At 37.5% G+C, this 12,163-nt stretch overlaps 2 protein-coding genes across 2 annotated transcripts in view; one reads left to right on the plus strand and one right to left on the minus strand.

Annotated features, from left to right (window-relative positions):
• Positions 1-510, minus strand: part of LOC122806592 (basement membrane-specific heparan sulfate proteoglycan core protein-like) — a 1,657,353-nt gene extending 1,656,843 nt beyond the window's left edge. Inside the window, exon 1 of the mRNA XM_044077142.1 lies at positions 438-510. The gene's annotated coding sequence lies outside the window, so the exon portion shown is untranslated. The remainder of the gene's footprint in view (positions 1-437) is intronic.
• LOC122806052 (membrane cofactor protein-like) overlaps positions 1-12,163 on the plus strand; it is a 700,904-nt gene that overhangs the window by 18,768 nt on the left and 669,973 nt on the right. The window lies entirely within an intron of this gene.

Consider the following 12,163-nt stretch of genomic DNA (forward strand, 5'->3'; position numbering starts at 1 on the left):
TTATAAGGGCAGCCCCCCTACTCCAAAATGAGTTTATTTTTGTTTTGTTTTTTCATCAAGCTCATTCTTGCTGTGTTGCGTCTCCACAGATGAATTTGCAAAAAGGTTAAATGAAATATGTAAACAAAGAGACTTGCACCCTAACTTGAATATAACAATCTGGAAAAAATATTTAAAAGTATTACTTAACATGTATAAGTAAAATGTATACAGAATCCAATGCATCCCTCCATGAAACACTTGTAACGATACTAGAAATGCACAAAGTGAATATATTATAAATGTATTAAAATGTCACACAAAGTAAAGCAGTCATGCTATGCTGTTCATATAAGGGATCCAAACCATTTCTGTCCCAAACACACATACCACTCTAAAAATGTAAATCCAACAAATATGGTAACAAGTCTCTCTTAAAGTAAATGGATCAAACTAACCTGTTGTTTCCAGGTTGAAAACGTATTCTAAGACATTCTCTTCCAAACTTCGTTGTTGTTCTTAAAACAATGTACTCTGACTGATGTGCTGCAAAGTCTTTTATGTAACATGTCATATTAACTCTAGCTACAAAGTAGGTGTCTTTGGGGAAGTGAAAATAACATTGTTTCACTTCAGCTAAAAATAGACATCAGTGCAGCAGTAAAAGTAGAACAGTTTTTACTTCATTTACAGCAAACACTTGTCATTAAAAACAAGGGAAAACAAGAGAGATGGCATAACCTATAGTGCATTAGCTGCTGGAAGGCTCTGAACTGATAGATTTATACTGTTGTATTAACTCTACAGATAATACAAAAATCAGCTTTACAGGAAAGTGCGGCATGTTGTGACAAACTTGAACAAATTCCCAGCAGGTATTGCAACTTAGGTAAATCTTATACATTATAAATACTGTAAATTTTCTCACTTTTTTGTCCTGTTCACTTTTTCAATTAAAAGAAATCCTTACTTAAAATAAGCCAAAACTGAACCAGATGCGACTACAGTAGGTAACAACTTTTATTCCTGAGCACATTAGCAGGGTGCATTTGAGGAGAAAATTAGAAATGAAAAAAAAAAATGAGTTACTAAAAAAATCTTACACAGTTAATCAAACCATGTTAATTGAAGACCTAGTAACAGGCAACTCTTAAAGCATGGCATCCAGTGATGGTATAGAATGTTAAAAGGCAACATTGTTTAGTCATTAATGTAATGAAAAATTAAAATACTTACTGAGGAGCAAGGTATCATATTTCAAGTTTAACCTAGCTCCTAGTACTAAGTCTCGATTAGGTTGTTCTTGGGGGAAAAAAGGAAAAGCAAGAGCTGAAAATTGAAAACCAGAAGAGTCCCCATTTATGGCACTCAAATCCACTGTCGGCAAGCCAGTTTAAGGGATTATATTTTGAAATTGCATTTTATAAGGCTACCCACTGAGTTACTATAGAAAAGTTATTTAATGCAGATTAAGTGGTGGTGTTTGTTGTAGGTTGTCCTTTTTGGTTACTGTGCGTTATGTATATAAAGTCCTTAATTGTCAGGTTTACCATTAGTTAATGTCTTGGAAATGGTATAACAGAATGTACTGCAGTTTGTTTGCAGCAAAATATTAACAGCTGCCAATATACTAATCCATGTCATAAACATTCTTCATAAATGCTACATACAGCAAATGATATAGGCACCATACAGTGGTATTCTAGACTGACTTGTATCATGGCTATTTATTTATTCATTTGTTTGTTGCAAACTCCTCTGGCACCATCCCTCGTAGATCACTAAAAAGATGATCTGCAGCCGTGAACCTATGAACCTACTGATGTGCACTTTCCTACTGTCTCAGTAGCCAGCATGGTAGGTATGTGCATCCTGAAACAATGTAGCACTTGTCTCAGAATTATTGACAATCACGTTATTCTTAAGCAGACTGACACAGTCTGCGAGTGATGCAGTTACACTGCTGTCTTCAGAGGCAAAGCTCTCGCATACAGACACTGATCTTTTTAAACAGGTTGTCAGTAACACACACACACACACACACACACACACACACACACACACACACACACACACACACACACACACACACACACACACACTGCCTCTACTGTGGATCAGACACATAAACTCACAAATGCTGAGGCTCTTACATGCAAGCTACTCAATCTCAAAGGCCTTCCAGATGCTGTCCTCGACAACCTCACACTTTACAAAGACAGTATTTCCCAGGGGACATACAACCACACCTGGGTAAATCATTCTTTCCTCTGACATTAACAGAAAATGCTGGAATAGATCTTCCAGACGTTGGTGCTCCTCTGGAATAAACTCCCAATTCACATGAGAGCTCCTCAATGACCCTATTCAAGCGTAACCTACACAATTGGATGGGAGACTGTACATTCATCTTGGGGGTGGCACGTATGTCCCTCATGGGCAGGGACAGTCAGTGCTGATCATAGACTCACTCTGCAAATAACAACCATCTAAACAAGGTCAGTTAGGGAACCCAAGTATAACATGGCTAGGCTTGTAAAGGCCCTAGGACCATTAGCTTGTTAACCTCCTATGAGCCTAAGAACATTGTTTCAGCATCTAAGCCCTTTAGACAAACTACCACAATACCCACTATATTGGTCAGTAGAGAATGTCCCACTCACCAGGCTGAGTAAGGAGACAGTCACAGTCAGTTGCATATCAGTTGCAAGGATCCACACTATCACAGTCATGCTCAGGACATCGAGCCACAAGTACTAGTATGACTCTGTCATAGTCCTTGTGGGCATTAATGACCTGAGATGTACTTCCCTGAAATAAATGGAAAGAGAGATATGTTAGAGCTTTCAGATTCTGTGTTCCAGGCAGGTGGAAGCATAGCAATGTGTAGTGTTCTACCTTCTGCAAGGATAATGCTGCAATATAAACAGAAAAATAATTGACTTTAACAATTGACTTAATTATTGCTGTCATTATAAGGGGGGAAACATATTTGTCAGCTTGTGAGTACATGAACGACAAACCATGCTGCTTTGCCAGGGATGGTGTGCACCTGCCCCCACTAGGCTTTTGGATATTGGCCAAAACATTATCCGTACCTACAGTGCCTTTTTTTAGGCAATGACAACCTGATAAGTCTTCCAACATAGTATTTTTTTCTCAAGATAAACTAAGTGTTGTTCCTCAATACTAGGAGTCTTAAAAAGAAGCTTCAATCCCTTGAAGCGCTTCTCACTCTTGAGAGTGTTAACCTTGCAGAGATGTAGTTTAAAGCCATGGATAGCAGCTTGGCAATGCAAGGCTATAATGCCTTTCACACATTTAAACCTTGTGCCACACAAGAAGGGACAAGAAGTGGAGGTGTATCAATCAGCATAAAAAGATAAACACATGTCAAGATTGGTCAAACACTACAACACTCTTAAGCTACTCCATGTCCATCCTTGGGTGAAGTCCTGTACTTATCCTTGTTATCTATAGGCCCCCTTCTGTGACCCAGGATAACCATACCATGTACTTGAATGTACAGGACTCACCCACCATTCAGCTCAGCTTCATTTTCATGGGTAATTTCATCTATACCACCATAAAAATGAGGGCTGACAGATTCCTGGATTTTGTCAATGCCATCACCCTGGAACAGCTAGCCTAATACTCACAAATATGAGGGAATATTAATGTAATATCTTTACTGTTGAGATCAGATCACAAAGTGGTCACCCTTGAAATAAATATAAAGCCCAAACTTCCACCAAACTCCAGAAATGTCAAAACCTTTTCCAAGGCTGCAAGGCTAGCTATGTCCTATTAAGTGAACACTGTGGAAGTGTTCACAGAAACCCTGTACAAGCATGCAAATAACTGCATAGAAACAGCATTACCAGACCAAAATAAACTTAGGTTAAGATGCAAAAACAAGCCTCCTTCATGGACCCCTGGTACAGATAGGTTGTACAAAGAAAAGAAAGAAAATCCTCTCCAAAGTATAAACAGTAAATGGAACTACTCATACTGAACCTGAGGATGTAGTGGATTTGTGGCCAATAAGTTTAGTTCCAATTTCAGCCTCCATTACTCCCCAGGAATACTCTCTACCATTTTTCCCTATCTACCACTAAAGAACCACAGTATCCAGACAGGCTTTGTCCCTAGGGAATGGGGGTGCAGTAGTCATCCTTCTACACAAAGGGGGACCATCAACATACCCAAATAAGTACAGGCCCATACGTTTGACTCATCTTATATGTAAAACAAAGAAAAGAATTATTATGAATCTGATAAACAAAGACATATGAAATCTTCAAACAGTGGACCCAGCACAGTTCAGTTTCATCAAAGGCAAGTCATACCTACTAAACCTGGTGGACTTCCTTGAGCAGGACATCAGAGCCATGTACAAGAGCAAAATGGTGCAAACTGTATATCTCAACCTGGCAAAGACATTTGACACAATATCTCAGTTAGGTATTATAGACAAACTCACAAATTTATGCATAAATCCCTGCCATCTGATGTATAGCCAAATGGCTTATGGATAGGATGCATGAAGTTAGGTGGGGGATTCCACCTCCATCAAGAGGACTGTTACTAGTGGTGCCCCACAGGACTCAGCACTGTGACCTCTTCTGTTTGTATTGTACATGTTCGAGGTCTAGGAAAATTTAGAGGGCCTATAGCTGAAAAAACTTTCTGTGACTGCAAGCTGGGTCCAATCACTGATTCCTCCAAAGATGTAGCTACCCCCCCCCCCCCCCGAGGGTCTGACAAAGTCATATAACTGGTGCCAGAATATGGCCTACAATGCAATGCAAAAAAATGCATAATTATATCCTTTGGGAAGGCAACCATCTCTGCAGATTATAACACTGATAACACTCACCTGAGAGTAGACTCCATGGTAAGGGACCTGGGATCTCAGGTTGACAGTAACCTTAACTTTGATAATAAAGTGTCTGTGGTAGTGAGAAAATGCTTCTATGTAGCACACAGTATAAGTAAATGCATGGTATCCAGACCTAAGGAGATCATAGTCCCACTCTACTTATCCCTCTAGACCAAAAAAAAAAAAAATAAATAAATAATAAGAAAAACCCTACAAAATCCAGTATTGACACCAAGCCCAAAAGATGGTAAGAAACAACTAAAATAAAACCACCAATATAAACAGGAAAACAGTTCATTTTCCCATTTATGTTGGTGGTTTTGTTTTGGTCCTTTTTCTAGTAGTTTATCTATATGGAATGCTTGTTTCCATGTGAGAGCACTTTCATTATTACATAAACTGTCTTGTGTGCCATATCTTAGCATAATGTACCAAATCAGTTTATCAGTGACATTTAATGTAATAATCCTTCATCTGGGTCATCATGGTTTAAATGCTGTGGCCACAGGATAAGCACTTAATTATCATTGTAACAAGCGTTAAGTAACAGAAGTGTCCACAGGGACATACAAAATCAAAACGCACAATCTTCTTGCTTACATACATTATAGAGAACAGAGGCCACTGTGTTATATAAGGGATGTTATTTGATGGGCTCTCTGTAAAGTGGATTCTTCCATTTTGTTGGTTGATGCATTGCACAAAAATGTGTAATGTATGTATCCGTATTGCATTTGTCTATATTTAGTGCAGCCTAAATTCCAACAACCAACATTTAAAATCTGATAAACAGCACTATTGAATACACATGCTAATGCAATAAACATAATCAAGATGTTGTATATTTTAAATGCTATATGTGTGATCTTCTCTCAGGTTATACTATGATAGCAGAAATCTCCTAAAACCAGTGTTAATATATAATAATCGTAAACACAAATGGGTCTGTTATTGCTTTTCACAGTCTAAAATCCTGAACCAGACCACATCAAAATTAGCATGTCATAGACACAATGACTAACAAAAAATTGCATGCAAATACCCCCCCCCCCCCGCAAAAAAAAAAAAAAAACCTCACATGCACTTGCATAAAGAAATAAAGAAAGCATGAACCCAGTCACATATATATCACAGGAGCTGAGCTCACCCTGACGACTTTCTCTAAATGAGTATTGCCACTGTTACCGTGACTTTGGAGTTGCTAGATAATGTTATCACTAAGTATGCTTTGTCATATTAAAGAGGGCAGCAGTTTACAGGGAACAAAAAATAATAATAATCTGCCTTATCCACACTTCGGGCACTAGCGAAATTTACCATATCTGAGTTTGTCTGCTGAATTCAGAATTTCAGTGTTCTGGTAGCCATATCTTTGGACAGTACACATTTTCAGTATTAATATTCCACTGAGCCTTACCCATGACATACTGACATTAGTACCAAAATGGACAAAAAAATCAAGAAATTCAGACTCTCTCAGCTACTATTAAGAAGCAACGAGCATCTGTTTAACTGTTTACTTCATCTTCCAGCTGCCCTTTGTGTCGCCAGCCATAACAAGTTCCTTTGACCACTGTTCCACAAAACCCACTAAACACATCTGTTATGCCAAGCATAAAAGATAGCTAGTACTAGTGCTGCCATCTCCTCACCAGTCACCTGTATCCATATCCACTGCAACAAATATCACACATTGCAAGTGTCACACTTTTCTACACCAAAAACATTACAATGTCCCTAATGACAATCGGCTACATTACCATAATACGATGAAAAAAAAAGTATTATTAGGGCAGAATAGAAAACAATGCATGGAAAAATTTGGTAAACAATTCAATATCTGCATTTCACTGCAAAACAGTAGTAAAATGTATTAGGCCAAATGCTGATAACTGGAAGTCAGCATGTGACTGTTGGTGGTAGATGTGGGGTATGGTGGTTTATCTAGGAGACTCCAGGACTTTCCTGAAAACCTATAATCCATTTCATTTAGATGTTGTAGCTGTGCGTAATCATCAGTACATGTCTACTTTATTGTGTTGGCTTGGCACACACATACATGAAAACACAATGGTTTGATTGAGTAGGATTTATGCATACAAGGCACAGCTGTAGTTCAGTCTTCTGGCATCTACTGATAGCAGTAAAAGTGCTGATGTTTAATTAATTTATTTACATTTTATAACCAGGTAGTTTTCACTGGATCAAGGACCTTTTCAGGCAGCCATAACTATCAGAATTTGTAGACATATCACAGACTGAGATAGATTGCAGTGACACAGCACACTTCATAATGTCATATAGACGAGAAGTATTTATGAAGATCCTGTAGAACATAACAAAGATGCTAAATGGATAGAAGAAGCAAAAGAAAGAATAAGAAATTTAAAGGTACAGGATATAAAATGGGATGAAATTACAACCAGAGAGACTGAAACAAAGTTAAGAAAAGCATCTAATTGGAAACCCCAGGTCCAGGTGCAGTAGCTAACTTCTGGTTAAAAGTATTAACATCTTTACATGAAGATTTAGCCATGAGTAAGACCTATTCATATGCACACCCCAAACAGACACCAACCTGGCTAACAGCAGGAAATACAATGCTCCTACTTCAGTGAACCTGCAAGCAAATCTAAAACTTATAGACCAATAACTTGCCTTCCGACAGTGTATATACTATACACTGAAATTGATGCTGACAGAGTTTATGGTCATTTAGAAGAAAACTTTAATTATGGCAGTAGAACAAAAGGGCAATAAAAGAAAGTCATATGGAGCAAAGGATCATTTGTTGTTAAATAAAGTCATAGTGGAGAACTGTAAAAAGGGGAAGAACCCAAGCATGGCATGGCTTGACTAAAAAAAGCATTTGATTCTATCCTACATTCATGGATAAAAGAGTGCTTAAAAATGATTAAGATGCATCCAACACTAATCGACTACATTACAGTGACCATGAAACAATGGCAGACTACTTTGCAATTAAGCCATGATAAAGGACAAATTATTATCCTAGGGATAAAAATTAAAAGCGCATAATCCAGGGTGACTCTTTGTCACCACTGTTATTCTGTCTTGCCCTTAACCCATTAAGCTGTCTACATAACAGCTTATGCCATGGCTATAGTTTGGCTCCTAGAAAACAACAAAGTGTAAAGACTCGTCATCTTCTCTTTGCCAATGATTTAAAACTGTATAGCTTATCACATGAGGAACTGAAAGCACAACTGCAAGTTGTCAAAACTTTTTTCAAATGATATAAGAATGTCATTTGGTCTTGAGAAATTTGCAAAACCAACTTTTAAAGCAGGAAAACTGCAGCACCAAGAAAATGTCAGTTTGGGACAAGAATGTGATGTAAAAGAACTTGAGCAAGATGGAGTGTATAAATATTTGGAAAATGATGAAGGATCAACAGTAAAACATGAACAGATGCAAATAAAACATTGTAAGGAATACTGTAGAAGACTTAAATTAATCCTGAAGAAAGCATTGACATCTAGGAACAAAATTCAAGCTATAAACCAATTTGCTGTTCCTATCCTAACTTACAATTTTGGAGTGACTGACTGGCCCCAAAATGTGTTGGACAGATTAGATAGGAAAATAAGAAGGAAGCTTCATGCTCACCAAATGATTTATAAAATCTCAGAGGTCACCTATGCCTGACCTATAGGGCCATGTCAAACCCTGAACTAATGGACATGCTTCACCTCAAAAAACGAGATCCCTCAGAACTACTCATTCTAATGACTTGAACCTATGTACAACAATAAACAGGACATGCTGGAGGGATAGATTCCTGTCCCAGCGACTCCCCTCACTCTGGAATAGAATCCCAATCCATATTCGACAGAGTTCCTCTCTGACCCTCTTCAAGAGAAATCTTGATGAGTGGATGGGTAATCATAAGTTCTACCCTGGGATCACTTCAGGAGCCCTGTTGACAGAGGCCCAGGTTACTAATCTAATGGGGAGGCGAAAGCCATCACTGTGTGTCTAGGCTTATACATGCCCATGGGCAGAAAGCCTAGTACTTAGCTATGAACCTATGAAAAATCATTGCATACCAAGATTATATATTCCCCCTTTCCAAAGGCAGGATAGGCCTCCTTGAAATTGATTACGTGTATAGATCTGTTATGGGACTGCACACATATCTGCTGACCTCACAAGATCCAAACTTAGTGAAAGTTTTGAAACATGAGGAGAATAAATCTAAGATGACTTCTCTGCTTAATCTAGCAGAAGCATATTGGCGTCAAGCAGGAATGGAAATCAAACCAGCAACCAGCAATAGATAAAAATCAGGCAGCAACTGAATGTGCCAAAAACAAAAGAAAGAGTATAAGGTGAAGGACCAGATGAGAAGTCAAGAAATGAGGAAAATACATAAATATAGTCGCAAGTATAGAAATTTCTAGAAGAACCACATGCTGATCAGGACTGAATGCAGGAATGGTTAAGGAGAGGCGAATTCAACCAAGAGATGAAAGGTTAATATTGGAAGCCCAAGATAGTGGGCTACATACACGCTGGCTTACAAAGTCCATTGAACATGTGGGAGAAACAGACAAATGTACGTTTTGTAAAACAGAGCTGGAAACAGTTGCACACCTCATTGCTGGTTGTGACATACCAATGGCAGAAGGACTGTACTGAAAGACATAATAACGTGGCAAGACTGTTGCATTGGGCATTGTGCAAGCATTATGGTATTGAAGTGGCTTAACACTGGATACATGAGCCACAAAGCATCATAGAAAATGAAGTTAACATCACATGGGATCAACCATTACCAACAGTTCAAAAGATAGATGATAGAAAACCAGATATAGGGGTCCATGAAAAGAAGACAAAAGTAGCATCGATCATTGAAATCACCACACCCAGTGACTACAGTGTCTTGAGTACAGAGAGACACAAAGTCATAAAATATCAGGATTTTCTGGCAGAAATGAGAGCAATGTGGAAGAAAGATACTCAGATAATTCCAACAGTAGTAGGAGCAACAGGTCTTATAAAAAATAATTTACGATCGTATTTAGATATGTTAGCAATACATGTAACCCTGTATGAATTGCAGAAAGAGTCATTACTGGGCACATTGCAGGTGCTGCAAAGAACACTTCTGGTTGACATCAAAGATTAAAACAGTACTAATTTCATGAACGTTATTAGTACTTTGATTTAGGAATGGGGTCCATTCCCGTCACGGTATTAGAAACCAAAAAGACTTGGAGAAATTAAAGAGAGAAATCACACATAATATTGCATATAACAGCATTATATAACACTGTAATGATCTGCAACAGTAACATGAAAATGTAAGTCAGGCTTAAGAATTTTATGAAAGTGCAACTAAAACTTTGCAAACCTGTGCCACAGACTAAGAAATGAGAAATATATAAAGGAAACTCTAAAGTGCATGTTGTAACAATTGTTTCAGTAAAATCTTCGAAGTGGTAATCACCAGCCATTCCCAAGGTAATCAACATTTGCAGTTTTATTGTTTTTTGTTACTGTAATTAGAATCAAAGCTGTCATCTTCGTCACTGATGTGCTGCTGCTGTCCTGCGTGTGTGACTTATCTTAACTGATGTGGTCAACTTCTCGTTTCTCTTTGCAGAAAGAAATGGTGGACTGCACACCAGCTCCCTCTCTCTTATGTAGAACAGAATATCTGGTTAACTTTGTTTAGAATCCAATTACAAGTATGAAGATCAGTGTTTTAATGCGCAGTATCACACCTAATCATTTTTTCTTTGCATATTTGCCCAACAGAATTACTTCAGTGTAATGATTGAATAAGAAAATGCAAATGACAAGTATCTAGCATTGTTATCAATTACTGTAAGACAGCATTTTGTTCTGTAAAGAGAGGCAAAGCAGCAGCATTGTATCCTTTATCTTACTTCAGAATTTGTTCTGGTTTTCTAAACATATTGCTTAAATTTAGTGCTGCCAGGACTTGCATCATTTTCACTTTCAGTTTTATGTATATAAATAAGTGGTATTTCACTGCACACAGTGATATAACTGAAAGTAAAAGAATGCCTCAAAATGCTGTTAAATAATTTGTTGTGTAAGGATATATTCATGTGAATACTATATATAATTGTATACCTCTCAACCTCTTAGAGCAAGAAATCTGGATAAAGCCATACATACAAGTGAGACAAACGTAGAAAGTTGATAGAATAACAGGTATTGCATTAGCATGAAGTTTTTGAAGGGTATGAAGTCTGAAACTCAAATGTCGGTTATTATTTTCTGACTCCACTGTTTAATGATTTGCCACTGATTTGCCAGAAAACCAACATTTTATGAAAAATGGACCAAGAATAAGAGGCAAAAATCTGGACATTCTGCAAAAATCTGTACAGTTGAGAAGTATCTGTTTAAAAGTGTAGAATGCGATTCAGCAGAGTTCTTGTTTTTTTCTATTAAGTCTGCTGGAAAACCTGAGCAGTCATTGTTAAAATTAAGTCAAATTTTTGTGGCGCGGGGCCAACACAGCAATAGATTTGAAATGCACTTATATTAATGTTAGATATTGCAAATGCCTTGTAGAAGTACTTCTTAACGTTTAGTGTCTAAAACCTTGCAAAAGCAAAAAATATAGCTACCGTGCAAAGTTCAGACACCCTCAAAGGGTAACCAAGGCACACAGAGCTCCCTTGTGTCAAACAACATGAATGTGTGCAGATTGTGTTTTGTAATAAAACATCATAGACCATTTAAAATAGGTGCTGACTTTGTGGGAACATGGGTGAAATTCTTGGCTAGGCTTATAAGGGTCTGCTGGCCAAATAGCCTAGTATCGCCCTATGAATCTATAAAGAATGTGAACTGTGTTTTTTTTGTAGGTAGAGTTGTGTTTTCTTGTAGTTCTCAGGAGTACTTTCACACTGCTAAACAGGACTGTTGTTCCATATAAAAGTATTAATTTAAAGATGCTTGCAAAGAATAGGAGAGTGTCTCAATGTTCATGTTACATTTAAACACAGATTGCATATTTCTTTCTGAGTTTTGTTTGTTATACTTTGATCTGTATGCCCTGCATTGTGGCAACTGTCCTTTCAGATTTTAAACTCTTTATGTTCATATGTTTGCATGTTTATATGAAACCAGCAGTATGTCAACCATCATACACTTAGTACAGTATGTCAAATAACAAAGAATAGAGAAACAAAGAAAGACTAGGATGGCTTGAGATTTGATAATGTTTAGTTTAGCATAGTTAAAAGTTTACATCTAGTGACATCCGAGATTAATTTATGGGATTCCCATCCATTTATC

Source organism: Protopterus annectens, chromosome 7.part0, assembly GCF_019279795.1.
Source record: "Protopterus annectens isolate FY-2018-M chromosome 7.part0, PAN1.0, whole genome shotgun sequence".
In the NCBI taxonomy this organism is placed as follows: Eukaryota; Metazoa; Chordata; order Ceratodontiformes; family Protopteridae; genus Protopterus; species Protopterus annectens.